This window comes from Lampetra fluviatilis, chromosome 15, assembly GCF_964198595.1.
Source record: "Lampetra fluviatilis chromosome 15, kcLamFluv1.1, whole genome shotgun sequence".
NCBI lineage: Eukaryota > Metazoa > Chordata > Hyperoartia > Petromyzontiformes > Petromyzontidae > Lampetra > Lampetra fluviatilis.
The window spans coordinates 12,234,609-12,248,137 of record NC_136289.1 but is presented as its reverse complement, the minus strand read 5'-3'; positions in this window follow the sequence as shown (position 1 = coordinate 12,248,137).

Here is a 13,529-nt window from a genome sequence, read left to right as displayed (position 1 = left end):
TCATACTCACGTTATTCATATATTTGTTAATAATTATAGAACCATAATCGCCGTATCAAGACACATGACATCAACGTTAACATAGCAGAGTGCCGAGTGTTAAAGCCCGGCGATATTAACACCGCATCTAATTATCGGTTAATGACAAATATGAGCACCGATCTGCATGTTTACACACTGGTGGTGGTGGAGGCGGCGGGGAGCGGTGGTGTAGCGTTCAGCGCATTGCGCTACGAACCTGGCCACCCGAGTTCGATTCCCGCTCACGGCCAACACCCAGTGACGATTATCTGAACCTGTCCTGGGCATCCCCTAGGTCGACTCAGCCTCAAATGAGTACCTGGTGCGGTGTGTAAACATTGCCTCTCGGGAGACAAAGGCGGCCGAGCGTTGTTTGTTGGCCACCCACCCCCTCGTGTGTCGTGCCGGCCTTCAGAGGTGCTGCTCGCTAACAGCACTTGCCCCAACAGTCTGTTAGGGTTATACGGGGGGTCTTTGTCTTGGCAGTGGTGGGGGTCGCGGTTATGAACGCCCGTCCCGCGATGATTATGAACGCAATCCGTTTTTCCACTGAGGTGTTTGCTGTACATTTGTTAGACTTCTTTCGCACCGTACGTAGCCAACTGTGCTATACGCGGGGCAGGGGGGTGGGAGAAAACACGCCTGACACTAAAAGAGCGCTCGTTATTAAGTGAAAGCTTTGCGCTTTTGCAAAATCCAGTCACAAGGCTTTGCGTGCAAGGTTAAAAGCGCACGGCTTACGGATTATATCAATATCGGTATAGTACTCATGCAAGTAATAACAATACTAATGTACAATGTCCTTTTTGTCAATTCATCTCTTGAATGACGACCTCCCCCCCACCCCCTCCAATGCCGTGCCACTCAAGGGGAGTGTGTGTTTTTTTACATACTTCACCACGCTGGTCAAGTGGCAATTCGTCACCGGTGTTAGCCGTGACCGGGTCCACGTTGCAATGACAACGACGGGTACATCTATACAGCGAACACCGTATGCCGGTGTAAAGGTATCTAAGTTGTGTCGCCCTACATCAACATCAGCCGTCTCGCGGAAGTCACATTGTCAATTGCCCGCATATCTAACGCTGCTCTCTATAAAGAAGAAAACAACAACAACACCACCACCACACCGACAAATAACGGGAATCAGAGAGCGGGTGGCCATTAATGGATAGAGAGACTGCCACAGCACGGAAGATTCCCGGCGCTTGGTGAGAACAGTTATGCGATGGGGCGAGGGGGGGTCCCGGACAAACACACGCAGTGAGCGAGAGAGCGAGGAGGAGTTGGAGGCGTCCAAGGTTCGCTGGCAGGAGCCAGAGCGCCCCCTGCAGACGAGAAATTGAAATTAAGTCACCGTGGGTAAACGTGGAGACCCCCCCCCTTCTCTCTCTCTCTCCCCTCCCCAGGTGTTGGTATATGCAACACGGTTGGGAGAATAAATAAAACCTCAATAAACAGAACAATGGGCGTCGATAGGAAGCGCAAACAGAGCAACAGGAACTAATACGGGAGGCTCAGTGATGGGGTGGGGTGCGCAAATAGCGCTCCGTATGGACGAGTGTGCGGACTTCCTCACCGGGTCACTTTGTACACGAGCCGCTCCATCCTTCACCGTCCGGATCAGGACGTGTTACGCGTGGCGGTTTCATTACCGTGATTATCCTACGCGTTGTCGTGGATGCATTTCTGGCCCATGGGCTTGTTTTGATGTAAATACGTAGCGACTGTTTCTGTGTGTGTTAGTGCTGCTTTTTGCGACAACGCTCTTGATAATACCCGCATGAACATTTGCAGCATCTGCGGTTCGTTTTCGTTGGTGTGTTGCAATAAGTTGTTTCCTCGTAGGTGCCGATGTTGGTTGTAGAGCAGCAACCACGACTTTACATTGAGGCGGTTGAGCCAGATGATTGCGTCAGGAGTGCTGGAGTGGAGCGTATCGCTGTGATGATGATCATGTCTCCTTCATATTTGTGAATCGGGAATTGATTCGTTATACGTTGATTCGTTATACGTTGAGTCGTTGTAATTGAGTCATTATAATTGAGCTGTTATACGTTCCATGACATTTTTCATTGTCCATTTGTGCATCAATTTGCGCATAAAGTATCTGCACAAGTTTGTACAGCGGATGCGGTTTAAGGCTGTGGCCATAAGCTTTGCAGAAGATTGAAGCGAGTCTGTGACTTCTTGCGACGTGTGCGCACCACTGATTGGTAGGTGATGATTTTTTCTCTCTCTCTAAAATGCAAAAATAATTGGAATAGGTGGTTACCGTGTGATTATTATTATTATTTCTAAATTTATACACCGCTCTTTCATGTAGCAAATGTGCAATAACTGTAGAAAAGTCTAAAATAAATAGGGGTGCGTACAGGATGGACATGACTCCCAAGGCATAATCATCTTTTGTAACAATCTGATGTTTCTAGTTTTTTACGTGTAGCTGTTTTGTCTTTTTATATCAAGCAGAATGCAATTTTTCGATTTAAAGCTTTCGTGACTGCAGGGATTCATCTTCTTGGTTCTTTCGGTAAAGTCACGTAGAAGGAAAGTAATAAAATAATAAAAATAAAACATAATAAAATAATTCTCATGACGTTTCGGCCACAACGCAAGCAGCCGTCCTCAGGTGAAAACCAGGTCTGTCGAGGCGACAGCGTCAGACGATTTAAAGCTTTCGTGACTGCAAGAAAGCGTCCTTATTATGCTGTCTTTCCGACAACTCTGTTCTTCACTTGAGGACGGCTGCTTGCGTTGTGGCCGAAACAACGTGAGAATTATTTTATTATGTTTTATTTTCATTATTTTATTACTTCCCTTCTACGTGACTTTACCGAAAGAACCAAGAAGAATGCAATTTGTTGATTGGTTGCTTAAAACGAGTGGACACAGCTGCGTTTGATCATGAAAATGAAGTAAAAACATTCCAAAGTACATAATCTTATGAAATATGATGGGGTTTTTTTTAATCCATCTATTTCCTATGCTCTTGAGGATGAATCGTAGACTCAAATGACATACAAACTGCACATATGTACACACAAACATGCTGCACAGCATAAACCTCATCCACTGAACTTAGCTTACAGAGATATGATAAATTGAACTTTCAGAGATCACACCGCGTTTTAATAACAGAACGGTGATTTGCAGCAGATTTGGAAATAACAAGCGCGAGCTGCATTGGACAACGCAGGAGCTCGCCACACTAACGTGCCAACTAAACAAAAAGCTGTTTACTATATTTATTTTTCTTCAAGAAGAAAACATGAAAATGCGAAATCAAAACTTCAAACAAATCATGCAGCATTGCAGCGTAACGCTCCCTGCCATTAACACGGTTGGTGTGACTGAACTGCTTTCTGGCATGATTTCTTCATTATCTGTTCACTTGTCTCCTGATTTTGCTTTATTAAGGTTCGCATATTTCTCTACACTCAACAAAAACACTCTGGACACAAACACACACACACACGGCTTAAGTGGCCACTATAACCATGCATTGTGTATATGCACTTTCTTCAATGCAATTATAAAAGTTGCTGAGATTTTTATGTCCGTGATGTCTGGGGTGGTGCTGTACTGACGGGTTTTTATCGCATTGTCATGTAAAGGCAGAGATCATTGTGACCTGATGGGTTTATGTGAACCTCTTTAGAATGTCGATCACTAAGCTCAAAACGCATAAGCAAGCAAGCATTAGGCAGTGCATGAAAGCTCAACGAGTACTATCATGGAGCATTCCGCATAATAAGTACAATAAATAAGCTACCTCTCCTTCCGAGCAGCATCAGCAACAACAGCAGCCATGGTCAATCCACTGCTGGATGAAAGCCTCCCCAAGCTGTTGGCATCTCTCATGATGCTGCATTCTCCCAATTTTCCATGCAGCACCTGCACACGAGTGATTTTAGCGCTCCATCTCATCGATGCCCGTACCCTCGGATGCCTTTTATTCATTGGCTACCACGCCGGTCTTTGTTATTGGCCATCGACCAAACTCTCCCTTCTAGCAACTTGCTTTGCTCGAGCCCACGTATTTTTAATTAATAGTTTGTTACGTCTTTAACCTGCATATGCTAACCCCCTTTTCCTGATGACGACCGCTTGTGTTGCGATCGAAACGACGTAGTTTTTGTTCTTTTCTTTGAACCTATCTACGTGACTTTACCGAAAGACCCAAAGTATATGAATTATTGCAGTCACTCAAGCTTTAAGTCAAGATTTATGCAGTAATCGATTGTCTCCTAGCCTTCCAAATTCATGTTAACCAATTGCATCTGTTATAAAACACACCGTTTCTGCAGCCTTGTATCATAATAGTGATTGGGTTTAACCTGCTTTTCAATTTGTACGAGTAAAGTCACAAAATAGTCCACATTTTTTTTGTGATACCAGTTGCGAGTTTTCCTTGTGAACAGGACAGCGGGGGCTCAAAACTACAGCAGAATACATGATAAACAAGAGCTGATCATACATGGTTTTAATTCTGGTGAGCATTTAATTTTGGTTTCAAGTTTATTTGTTCCCATTGACTGTGCCTGGCCCCCCACCCCGTAAAGAGGGGTTGGTGGACACGGCTGCCAACTCGTTTCTCGCACAAAGTTAAACATTGTAAACAAATCAGACTCCCCCCCCACCTTCCCCCCACCTCGTGGTTTGTAAGTGGTAGAACACTTTCACCTTGTGGTGTGATATTTAGGGGGTTGGTGGTAAGTGTAGGGTGCGTGTGCTTTCGTTTATCCACTCATTTTGGCTTGCAGCCCCACGGGGTTATCTTGTTCCCTGTCTACGGGGGCTGAAAAGTTTGCCCAGACACCATTTGTCTGTGCCACACTTGTTATTGCCACTAATTTGGCCACAGCAAACAACACAGCTTTTTTTTGTTGGTTTAAATGTCCCAACACACAGATTTATCCTACAGATTTTCGAAATAAAAGGACATTGAATATAGCACGTTACAACAATATAAATTCCATAATTAAATGACCGCACGATTTGTTCGGAAATGTTTATTAGATTAGCAGACAATATGTGTTTTCATACATCTGGCTCTCCACGCAAAAAAAAACATTCCACAACCCATCAGCCCCACAGCCATTCTGAAAGTGATTTACTCTCAGTGGCATGTGGTTCAACACAAGTCAAACTCAGGACCGGTTTTGTCAAACAGTGCCTCATCAGCAGTCAAGCTTTGTTCGATTCAATGCTCGTGAGCTGCCAGACGTCACGTGTACTCTTTCTCCACAAAATGATAAAATGCACAACACAAACAAACGAATCAATAACATCATTGTGGCGAATATATGTAGCATAGTAGTTTAAACAAACATTCAAGTATTTTTTTTACAACAACCACCAGCCCCCTTGGCCTTTTGGAGAGTTGTAGTTTTCTCTGATTGGGATTTCTCCTGTGACTTCATAACGTAATACATACTTTCTTTTGTTGTTTCAATGCTCATAAATAACGACGGATTGACAGCCAAGTAATGGCACATTTCCTAGAGGATAGTCCGCTGGCGAGATGGAGTACCCGAATCAGCTGACGTGCAGCTTTTGACTAAGATTGTTGCATTACAGGTTCACGGGGAGAGATGGCAACAATTTGGGAAGGCCTCGATCCAGCAGTGGATTGGCCATGGCTGACGAATGACAATTCAACATTATTGACTCTTTCCTTGTATTCCTCTGCAGAGCTTTCGTCAGAACAATGCGATCTCCTCTTGCATTTCATTCACCTTGTGGTTTTCTTAATTTAAAGCAAAATTATAGGAGGAGGAGGAGGTTGAGCAAATGTAGCCGAACCTCCCTTGGGAGCCCACCAGAGGCTAAACAAGCACACAGTGGCAGAGCTCAGTTGGACCTTTAAAAATTCCCGGCCTCTAGGCTACTTGATATGAAAAAGTCACCCCCCCCCCCCACACATCCTTTCCACCTCTTCTCTTATTCCTCACCCCCATCACCTCACTTTTACAGGCCATTCTTGCAAATGAGAATATGCTGGTCTCTTGAGTTCTCATCTGGTTGAACAAAATCAACTAAAAACTTGAAGCTTCTCATTCATGAGGCTATTACGACAACAACAAACATATATATGTTACATTTCCCAGCAAAATGGCATGTTGGTATGGAGAAAAGCACTTTACGTCTGATCCCTTCTGACTTATTTTGGAGCTTTCGTGACTGCAGGAATTACTCTTTGGTGCTTTCGGTAAAGTCACGTATAAAGAGAAACATACAATATTTAATTTATTATTTTCTCTTTATACGTGACTTTACCGAAAGAACCAAAGAGTGATCCCTTCTGCTCTGTTTGCCACCAGCGTGCTATAGAAATCGTGGCACTGCGCTCGCTGCATTTTCGCTGTCACTTCCACAGGGCGCAGCGCATGCGGAGTGGACAGCGCTGGAACAGCTGATCTGCGGCACACTCATGGCACTGGGAATCTTCAAGACAAAAAATCAAGACTGTGAGATTGTAAGCATGTACATTTTAATATGCGTACACTTTTAAAGTACACGTTAAGTACACGTGCATAAATGTTCCGCTTATTACTAAATCACCCTGTCTTGTCAATCACATCAATCAATCTTTATTTTATGTGCCAATATCGTCCTCAATAAAGTAGGTATCACTGGACATTGTCAACTTCTTAGAAGCTACGCAGTCTTGGGCCTGGGTAGCGCACGAATGGGTGACCACTGAGCATTACGGCTGCTGTAGCCTGCTGCAGATTCTGCTGACAGCAGAAGCCAGTTTAGCAAAATCCCTTGTACAGTACTATGCTCCTATGTCTATGGTCCCGCTTTCACCAACCCACACTGATCAGCATAGGGAAGTAGCTATATTGTCAAATAATCCCTCATGCGCCGCGTGGTCTGTGGTGGCCTTCATCCAACAATGGATTAATGGATTGATAAAGGGGCAGTAGTTGTGCCTGTCTATTTTAAATTAACAATTCTTTACTCGCACTGTGGGTATGTCACGTTTTTTAATGAGCTTCTGGATAGTCCATGAGATTTCGAATGGAAGTTCGTTCCACATTTCTACGACCGGTGGTTCCGGGCTGACACGTGTGCACCCCTACCCCCCATGGTATCGGTTGCTCTGTCCTCCTCCCCACTCTCCCCTTGCCCCTCGCTGCGCCACATGGCCACCTCCCCCCTGCTCACCCCCTTTACCTTCAACAGTTGGCACGAGATTAACAAAAACAATTGTTGTTTAGACAAAGCTAATCCTGTTTAGCTGTTTGTAAAGTGAGGCTATTACTTGGTGGCATTTCTTCATCATCATCACCACCACCACCAGGATCCATGGGCAGATAGCCCGTTGGTGTCCACTATACATTTCGTCATTTGTTTCCACTTTCCTCTGTCTTGTGCCAATGTGCTCAAGTAGTTGGCCACGAATTTCTGGCACCAATCTCTTGTGATGTCTCTTTGGTTCTTTCGGTAAAGTCACGTAGAAAGAAATGTAATTAAATAACAATAACACACGTGGTTTCGATTGCAACACAAGCAACCATCATCAGGTACAATTTAATGAAAAAACATAGTAAACTTGAAAATTAATGCAATACAACACACAGTCGGCCATCACAACAGTCAACACCCCGCCTGGTTGATTACGTTCTTCCAAAGATTGCAAATTTTGAGAGAGAGAGACAAAACATAGACACGGAGACACACAGACAGACACACAAGCAGAGAGAGACTCACACAGAGACAAACAGAAAGAGACACACACACTTAGGCACACGTGATGTCGTCGTCAAGCCGTGCTATGTGAGTTCTTCCTTTCTTTCCAGTTCCTACCATTTTTCCGAACAACACTTTTAATTTTCCTGCTGTTGCCCATCGTACGTGTGTCCAAATAGTGCCAGTTTCCTTCTCTGATGATATTTACATTTCGTTAAAATTCCACCGTGCAGTGTCTGCATTATTGTGTGGCTCGGAGAGCTAAATTCTAACTAAGCAGCTTGCAGAGAAGCTGTTGGAATTTGAACATAATATTCGATGATTCACGACATGCTCCTGGGAGATTCTTCAGGAATCGAAGAGCATAAAATGTAAGCTCCCAGAAAAGCATTGGACATCATGCTGAACTTTCTTCGTCTTACGACTGACGTTGAAGTAGAACAACAACTATACATTTACATTGAGGTGGTTGAGCCAAGATGATTGCACAGGAGTAGCGAAGTGTGTCATTGTGATTATGCCTCCTCCTTATTCGTGAACCGGGCTATTGAGCCGTTTAATATCCCGTGGTCTGTTCTGGGTGACCACAGTCACACACCGCAGAGTGTTGAAGTTTAAATTTGTGCATGAAGTATTTTTTGATGTATGTATTATGTTGAACTTTTTTCGCGCTGTATGTAGCCAACCATGCTAATCGGAGGTGCGGATGCAGGTTCATGGGTTGTAGTTCATAATCTTTGTGGCAGATCGATGCCAGGGATTTTCTTCATCTTTGGGTCTCTCACGAGGTATTTGTTACTTCTCGTGAACTCCATTGGGCTTTCCCAAGCATCATCAGCATCATGAGGCTTGCAGTTGCATCGTTGGAGGTTAAGCGAGTGGGTTCTAAGGGCCTTGCTGTGTGACTTCCCGTGGCGGTGAGGATCCTGGTGGATGGGATTTGCAGAGGGAATATTTGTGATGAATAGTTTCTCTATTCTTGGTTCTTTCGGTAAAGTCAAGTAGAAGGGAAACAATAAAATAATTTTCTTGCTGTGGTTTTCACACCTGATGATAATTGCTTGTGTTGCAGTCGAAACGTCGTGAGAATTTTATTTTTTATATTTTTATTATTTCATTGTTTCCCTTCTACGTGACTTTACCGAAAGAACCAAGAATATGAATCCCTGCAGTCACGAAAGCTTTAAATAAAAAAAATTGTTTCTCTGCTAATACATTTTTCTCTCCGCACCTCCGATTAGCACAGTTGGCAACGTACGGTGCGAAAGAAGGGCAACCATACATTCAATACATGGGCAGCAAGCACCGTTAGCACGACATCCAGCGTAATGGGCTTTTCAACACATTAGAACACGTAAATTAGTTACATTTAAATTTAATGTTTAATAATAATAATAATATGCGTCTGATATTTTTTCTGCACAGCTTGAGTTTGCATGACCAAAGAAAAACCGAGACATGCATGGTGGTGAAAGAAGTGGTGATGAATTGGTTAGGTAATGCACCCTGAAAAACTAGAGTGCATAGTTTTCATGTCTTTTGAAAAGAAAGGGAATACGTTTTTTCAATACAATTTCAAAGATTATCGTTGAGAAACTTTAATGTAAAACCACGTTTATTTTTCTCATGAGGGTACCGAGTTTTTTTCTTCGTATAGTCGCATTCACGTTTGGTTCTCTACCTAAGTGCCCAACCCATTCGTCAGCGTGGAAAGATTTGCAGTGTTTAGCTAAATGACTCTGGCCTTCCAGGTAATGTCGAAAATTACCTCCTCCCCACCGAAGATGTATTTTACTCATGTCACCGTTCAAATTAGAGCCCAAATTACTCAAAGATCCGAAACATTCTGTGGCGCACTGACTGACTGGAGCTCCATACACCTGTTGATGTAAGCACACGCAGTCAGGAATACAACGTGTGCACGTGTCGTCGTGGACAGCGCATTTGCTACGCCTTCCTGAAGAGGCTCATTTACTTTATAGTAATTTGCTGTAAATTTACTGCGTGAGAAAGTCAAAGCATAACGCAGCGCATGTATGACACGATGACGCGCATCTTTATCGTTAACGCTTGAAAAAATATTCAAGTCTAGACTACAGGCACCGATATCAGCATCGCGTTTTGTCTATTGCTTAGAGGGAAAATGCAAATGCTATTAAATGCATGTACATGTAGACCACATCACAGATTTAGCTGAGCACAATCCGACTTCAAGGCACAGACCCCCAACTGCAGTGGAACCTTTACTCCAGTGTAGTGCATTCCTTCCTTCTGACAGGATGGCTTTTAAAGCGTGAATTTTATTTAACCCTGCTAATGTATACAGCAGTACATCACAGCTAATGGCAGAGCTTTGAAACGGGACTGGCTGTGGCTTGCCTTCGAGCTGAATAGAAAATTAGGCTGCGTTACTGCAGTATTTTATCTTATTTTCAGCCACGTGACTTGTCAGCCTGTGGCTATCCCGGCAATTTAAATGAGCTTCATTTGGCTATCAAATATAATACGTGGCCTACTTAAAAACTAAGCCTCTCATTATGAAAATCATAATCTTTTAAGTTTTATATATTTTTCGCAACTAATTGTACAAATTAAATTAGGCCGATGCACGTGGAAAATATTGCATATTTGCTGAGGGGAAGAAAAAAAACACCGCCTTTGAATAAGTAACGGAAGTTCGGCCAAAGAAAACAGGTTGAGAGAGCTTTTCTGAGCCAGCTTGAGTAATTGTTCCACTTTTCCCTTCAGTGTTGTCCTCTCAGTCCTCAGCTGTCTGGTCGCTCTTACAGATCACTGACTTTTGATGACCCTTCAGTAAAGTAATCCACAGGGGGTCAGATCGAGTGATTAAAGGGGGCATTCCACTTTATCCTTCCTACAATCTTTCATAGAGAGAATTCGTTCATCAAGCCAAGCCAAGCTTGCACAACCTCAACATTCTTGTGGGGATTTTTATTTGTTTTCCATCACACCAATTAACGTGGACTTGTGCCTGTGCTTTATATACCATACTTGACTAGTTAGGTCAGTTTGAGTAGGTGAAGGGGCCAACCACCACTGATTTTAGCCGTGGCCTGGAATTAAACTCACCTTGCACAAACCACTGCTCCACTAAAAAACAGTATATACAGGATGGCCCAAAAGTCAGGACACACAGGGTTGCTTTGCTTCTAGATTTGAAGTTTTCGTGACTGCAAGGGTCCATATTCTTTGTTTTTTTCGGTAAAGTCACGTTGGTAAAAAATAAAATAAAAATAGATTAAATCACGACGTTTCGGAGGCAATTTTGTTGTGACGGTGCCACCTGAAGACGTTGCTTTGCTTCATTATTTTAACAAATGTTCAAACTGACTGCCATTAACATGAATGTTAGTATCAAATATCTTTTGAAATTAAGAATTTAAAAAGAGGTGTAATGTTTAAACGTTCGTCCGTTGTGTTTTGGTGTCTCAATTCGTTCATGGTTCTTGGTGGAATTTTCTAAATGACAGATTTGAAGTGACCCCACAGGAAGAATAAGACAAATATATATTAATAATGATCACCGATAAAATATGAACTTAATGAATAACGAAGTAACATGTTATGCTAGTGTTAAAATAAATGAAATCACCTTATGTGTGCTGGCTTTTGGGCCATCGAATATATGCTTCATATAAAACTATAGTGGAGCAGTGGTTTGTGCTCACTGAGTTTAATTCCTGGCCATGGCTAAAATCGGTGGTTATTGATACATGAACCGTGTCTGGCTGACTCCTTCTCTAACCCACACTGACCAGCATCGTCAAGTATGGCCAAACAGCCTCCATTACCGACACAGAATGGGGTAGCTGTCATCCAGCAGTGGATTAACAAAGGCCTGAAAATGCATCATCATCATAATCATCATCAATCAATATACATCGAGAGCCATCGATAAATCTACCGTCGAACGAACGCCCTCCCCCACCATCGTTGCCACCTCTTGCTGACCTGAGATGCCATAATCTCTCAGTTCTGCAATGAGCGAATATCGCGGCTCCATTTCCACAGCGGTTCTCATCTTGGGCGTGTTCTCATCCTTCAGGCCACCACCCTTAGATCTTTGGCACTTTATTTTGTATCGAGTTGACTGGTGCGCAATTTCCATCAGCAAAGGCATTGCCAGCTGTGTTTGCTAAATTCGGAGGGTGGTTTTTAGCCGCTAGTTTTTTGTTCATTGGCACACAAATTGCCTTTTGGTTATTTCATTTCTGTGCACTCTGTGGGGACCCCCCTTAGCCACGGGGAGTCCGTAGCCATATGTGCAGATGTACAGATGATAATGTAAGACCAGCTTGCGTTGCCATGTTTGCTCTTCCATCTCTATATTTATACCCATTTTTCTCCATTCAAATTACGCGTTTTACACGCGGTTATTAGTTTATTTAGCATCTCTCTTTTTATACAAAACGATCACCTGATTGACTGCGCAGCACTCGATGAGTTCACAAGTTGAAGGCACGTTATTCGTCTGCCCTTTTGCTTGCCAGAACACCACAATAGGACGTGTATGCGTCGACAGACTCATGTGTTGAGATCGTAGCTACATCTGAACTGATTTGTTCGTAATCCCTTGTTTGCTAATACAATACGTGATGGAAGCCAAATTTTTCACCTGGGCCGGTCATTTGCCGAATTCTTGCAGGCTTCTATATATATTTATTTAGAAGAGCAACACGTTTGCTTTCATTTAAAGAGGAACATGCAATGCTGGTAAGGTTTGTCACATGAACAGAACATGCCAATTCGCTACTAGTACAGCACACCTGTGCGCTTTGACTAGTAATTACTGGCGAAACGTCGTACTCAGATTGTAAATGTCGTGGATTTGCTCTCCAACACACCGGTGTGTTGTACTAGAATTGGCAGGTTCTGTTTAAGTGACAAACCTTACTAATTGGCTGTGTTGGGTGGTGGCGGGTTTAATGACACATTTATATATTTACGCGATCTAACCCAAAAAAACTCTATTATGAACATTGGTTCGCGATAGTAGCCGACTACGTGTTAAACTGCAATGCTGCTATTACAGGATTTTTGTTTGTTGTTGCAGAATGGGAGTGAGTTATAGCTGCAGGTGTCTGGTGGGTTGTGGCTCATGCCGGATTGTTCTAAATCGCCTTGTTGGAAGTCAATTCCCATATTACCTAATTTGCAGTGGGGAGCCACTTGCGTTAAAGAGATTGGGGGATGGAGCATGTATAATGTCCTACATGCCATCATTTGTGCAGCAAAGGTTCCATAACATATCATCTCGATTTGGTGAATGAGTTTGCCGTGAGTTGGGAGACTTTGAGGCTCGTGACGGTAACAAATACTCTCATATTCTTCACCTGTATGCCGAAGGGATTCTGAGGTTTTTGGAGAGGGTGTGGGGGTATGAGGTCATTGAATCAGCAGAGGGAAGTGGGAACTGTAGATAGGGGATTAATAAACGAGAATACATTAACATAGAATGACTATAATGGAGAGTGTGCCGTGGATACGCAAGCATGAAAAATGGAAACGAAAGGAGAGGCTGAAGTTGTAAGGAGGGGAAAATCAAATAATTTCAGCGGGTGTGATGACATTGATGTGAGGGGGGGGGGGCAGAATGAAGGATTGATGAAACATAAGACAGCATTTATAATGTATATACACAGCATGAAAACATATGGCATACAAGACGGAGGAGCATGTGTTTGTGCACCGAAGAAATGGAATGCGATAAAGGTGAGGATAAATTCGCTCGGAAAAGAAGAGTGGCGGAGATGATAGCAATTTGGGAAAGGATGGATGTGAAAAAA